General features: G+C 34.4%; 1 long non-coding RNA gene across 1 annotated transcript; it reads left to right on the top strand.

The window, feature by feature from the left end:
* Positions 1-3,037: 3,037 nt before the first annotated feature.
* Positions 3,038-3,468, top strand: LOC114076455. Its single transcript, XR_003577389.1, has 2 exons — positions 3,038-3,090; positions 3,210-3,468. It is a non-coding gene; the product is annotated as an uncharacterized LOC114076455 (long non-coding RNA).
* The last annotated feature ends 1,619 nt before the right edge of the window (positions 3,469-5,087 follow it).

The following is a 5,087-nucleotide window of genomic DNA, read 5'->3' as shown; positions in this document are numbered from 1 at the left end:
AAGTAGGACTTATCATGCAATTAAATATTCATATGCAATAGTAAAATATGTTGTAGACAGATGGCATTGTAAGCGTACATAAGTTTCCGCAGTAAGTTCAAGTCATGTGTTTTAAATAAGTGATACATTAGCTACGTAAAGTACAACTTCTACGCCTGATGTTACATGTTTGTATTGGCTGATCCTATAGAGCTATGGAAGTGATTACTTTAAAATGGTGTCTCTTATTATGAAATGTTTGTGGTCTTTTTAATTCAGGATACCTGGTTGATTTCGTTTTTCTGTATGCCTAATGTTGTTGTTTGCACGCAGTTTCTATAGCATCCTTGTTTGGCTTCTATATCCAACACGATTCATTAGATGTATCTCTACTTATCTACATGTACAACAATGTGGCATGGTTGTTATGAATTGTATATTTGAATGGTACTCTTTGATAGCAGGGGAAAGCACAAATTTAAAAGAATACCTCTTCTCTTTCTACCACTCTAGGCCATACATTCTAGAAGTCTTCTTTGTAAAAATTGTTTATAATGAATGTTTTGTCTTCTATGTCGACATTCACATTTAGCACAATTGATCCTGCTATTGTTGTTACTCAGGATACGACTACATACAATTTTCTATGTGTGAATACGTGTTTTGGAAGATACAGGCCTACCTGATTTAGTGTTTCCTTGTCTTTTATTGATTGTCATACCCTAACATGTGGCTAATGGAAGTTGGTGCCTTTTTAACTTGAATGACCACTTTGTTTCATTAGGTGCCAGAATAATTGTTGGAATTATGACACGTGAACCAATGTTCTTACCTGAAATGATGTTAGCTCTACTAGAACAAATACCGAGATGCGTGATGTCTAATCTTGTCCCATTCCAAAGACCTTCCATGTGGTTTAGATTCCGCAAAAGCATAACAGGGATTCCTACTTTTAATTGTATGTCCTGGTTTGGGATCCTCGGGAAGCTTAGGTTGTTTAGAAATTAAGATGGGTACAATATATCTTCCACAGTAGTGTTTACGCTTGCTTTGCACATATTATCTGAGTTATAATATGTTCTTCCTTTCCCTGGTATAATCTTCATAATTATTTCGTTTAACTCATGCAACAAATTATGTTTAGGTCTTAGTATTTCCCTTTCATTCCAGTATTTCGAGTCGTTGTACTTTAGCAATTGCGATGAATATGTTACTTCCACAATCGATCCGATAGGATCTTTAGATTGTTCAATGCAAACATCATGGGGGAGATTAATCATGTCCTAATTTGGAGCATCATATTTTGGTCACTCTCCTACCTACAAAAACCATTTTTCGAATGTAGGTACTTTTGTGGCTTCAACACCTGTTATTTTTCCACAACTATGTCACATATTTTCCTTCAAGTAATAAATAGAGAAAAACGGCCACAAGTGAGAGGAATTCAGGGCTGCATCAACAATATTAGATCTAGTTCCCTTCGGAATAACTGGTAGTATTTATCGGAAATCTCCACCACATACGACTATTACTGCCCAAAAAGGTTTGTCTGCGCTATTTTCATACTTGTCTCAGATTATTTCCTTCAAGTTCCTATCTAACGCTTTAAAACATAAATTATTTAACATTATCTCTTTATCCCACATAATCATTGAAGTTCTATTTAAAATTTAAGCTAGTTGGATCCCTTATTTTATATCACAAGTTGTCTTTGGAATGACATCCAATGGAATATGAAATCGTGAATGCGTCGTCCTTCCATTTTGTAATAACAAAGATGCTATACCAGAAGTTGCAGCGGGGAGAACTATTTTAGGTTCTGATTGGAGTTGAGCAGTTATTGTATTCCGTAAAAATTTCTTTCATGTACCACCGCCATGAATGAATATTAATCTGTCGTCTTCATTCTGTACGAATGTTATTATCGCATAATAAGCCTGACATTGGAACCTATTGGATTCTACATATGATTTTGCATGCTCCCGTTTAAGGGCATCTATTTCATAATCGAGCTCCTCATATATGAGGTGGTTTCCTAGTGTGCGAATTAACACACGAATTTTGAAAGGGCATGCCATCTGTGTCTTTCAAACTTTTGTCCATCTTTAATAGGATTATTTCAATCTCAACCAATGTGTAGGCCTCATTGTGCTTATCATTTAATTGTAAATCTTTCATGCGCAATTATTTTCTCTAAATCGGTGTTTAGTCTTCTGATAATATTTCATCGTTATTTTTCCATAGTAATCTTGCATCTGATACTTGGTAGTGCATAAAAATTGCTACAAGGAGATGTCTCAATTCATTACCAATGGCCCAACCCGAAGCCTCCACTAAACAGTCATTCCATTCTTTATCATCATCTAATAAGCCTAATTCCTAGAAGGCCTGTCGATATGTTTTATGCTCTACTCCATTGACTGTTCTTATGCTTTGGATGGAACTGCACCCTCTAAAAAAATTAAGCATCATGCGTATATAAAAAAGTTCTCCACTGATGTGGTGGACAAAGTAGATTCTCCCAATTTCTCTTCCCTTCTGCCTCCTACACCATTTTTTTCTCTTGCATTCCATACCCATCTTGTTGGGAAATCAGAATATGTCAGCTCTCTCGCATCGGCATTTTCTTTGTTTGCCTCAAACCATTCTTTGAATTTTATTGGTTCTATATCAGGATTGCTCAGGACACATTCAACCCTCCTTGATTCTTCTATTATTATGGTGTTCTGTCCCTCTAAATGGAAAGGTAGTCTCTCAACTAATGGTTCTCTGTGATGTATGTCAAATTGATAAATCCTCCAGCAAGCTTCCGTAGCCGATATATATCTACAATCTAGGTTTTTTTTATCTCATTATTGTCTGTTGTACTTTCGGGATTTTCTATTTTTGTTGTTGCTCTAATGGACCCTTTACAAACTTAGTTGAATAGGTACTTTACTGACCTTGAGTAATTGCATGCTTGAACATATATATGTACATCAAATCGGACAAGCAACTTCCTGTCGTATGGAACAATATATCTGTTGTCTAATTTGTTTGGCTCCTTTTTTTGTAACTTCAGCAGATGTGTTCCTTCGATTATAAATAAGGAATCCATCCGTATAAAAATTGGTATGCTCATTTTATTTCATTTGAAAATGTTTTATGCACTTGCCCTGTTTCATACTTTGGCATTTCGAGGTCGAGGCACCACACGGTCCATTAATCATAAGTTTTTGACTGCATTATAGCCAGCGGGGTCTGCTGCAACATCATGGATTTCTGCTCATATTACTGTGTCAATATGATCCGGTGATGGGGTTTGAATGTTTCATGAAGGAAGAGATGTATGTGCACATGTTGTATTCCTCATTTATGGAACTCAATTTTATATATACCTGCATATAAAGTTGTTTTGTTAAAAGCTTTGCTGGGTTGTGAATTAAACTAATATATATATGTGTATAATGCAAATGCATAATCTGTGTTATTGAAATTCTCTCTTGTTGAGGTTGTGTATTTTACGTCTATGTTTTTATGTAATGTATAATATGTAATACACGGTACTTACATGCAACAATTTTTTCCAAAAAAGGCTACTATTTTTTAAGAAGTTGCATTAGTTGAAACAACTTGATCTTGAAAAATCTACAAATTATGTCCACACGACTACCATCATTCATTTGTGATAACAAGGATTTCATTTCATCAATTTCAGGCAATTTTGGATTGCAAGTGAACGTAAGGAACAAATCTAGGTAACCAGCCCACCTGCATATTGCCATTGTATCTTGATAATTTTGTTCCCTGTATCATGGTCCACCGGTTTGTCATGAAGGTAGTATAATTGTTTTCCCAACCCTAGAACAATCAGAATCTCCCCGAACAATAGCATCCATCAAACCTCCCCCGCCAAAAAAAATATTTGTTCGTAGTTTTGTTGATTATTTCGGATATACTGAGATCCTTCTTCTTCAATTCTCATATAACCATCCACAATATATTGTTGCAGCAACCTTCCAATGTGTAGAAGAGTGTGTCCTTCATTAAGGCGTTGTTGTATTCAGACGCAATAATATTTCCTCATACTCAAGAAATTCCTTACAAATGATTTGTTATGTACATCCACCATCTGAGTTCTAGGCTATATCCATCTTCTCCATATGGGTGTATTAATAGGTAATTCATGACCATGAAAGATGGGTGTATATTTGTGATTCTTTGAGGACCATTTTAACGATGTTATACTATAACATCGCACTTAAAGTTAACATCAGTAAGTACTCCAATTATTAATCTTGCCACTTCTGAAGTTGTTGGTGTATTGTAATATCGCGCATTGTTGCTCCGTTTTATTAGGAGGTGCAGGGAAAATATTGATTCTAGTTGTTCTTGATATCTATCCCTTGCCATTCGGATTGATTTCACCAAATATTATGATCAAGAAGCATTTTAGATATTCCCATGTACAATTTGTTGTTCAACTTCCTCATGCTTCATAGTATTAATTCTATTATCGATCTCACTGTCAGTAATTAATATATACATACATATATATATATATAATTAATATATACATACATATATATACATATATACACAAACACACACACACACATATATATATATATATATGTATGTATATGTATATGTATATATATATATATATATATATATATATGTATATGTATGTATATATACATATATCAGCTATCATTTCACGCGTAGAAATGTATTGCAAAGTTATTTCTCCATTTGTCACTACGTCTCTCACAAAGTTATACTTGATGTTGATGTGTTTGGTCTTGATGTGATACTTAGGATCCTTTGTGTATGCAATAACCGCTTGACTATCAAGAATCAAGGGACCCTTAGAATTCATTGAAATACTCAAATGCTCAAAGAATCTCTTTGACCAAATAGCTTCTTGTACTGCAGATGCACAAGACATAAAATAAAATTCCTTGGTTGAAAGAGTTGTGCAAGTTTGCTTCTTTCTTTTCCATTAAATAGCAGCACCATTTAGTAAGAAAGCATAACAAGATGTTGATTTTCTATTATCTCGGTCACCATCCCAATCAACATATGTATAACTCATTATGAATAAATCAGATCCATTATAACACATT

The sequence above is a fragment of the Solanum pennellii genome, chromosome 3 (assembly GCF_001406875.1).
Source record: "Solanum pennellii chromosome 3, SPENNV200".
Classification (NCBI taxonomy): domain Eukaryota; kingdom Viridiplantae; phylum Streptophyta; class Magnoliopsida; order Solanales; family Solanaceae; genus Solanum; species Solanum pennellii.
This window is presented reverse-complemented; position numbering and strand designations above follow the sequence as displayed.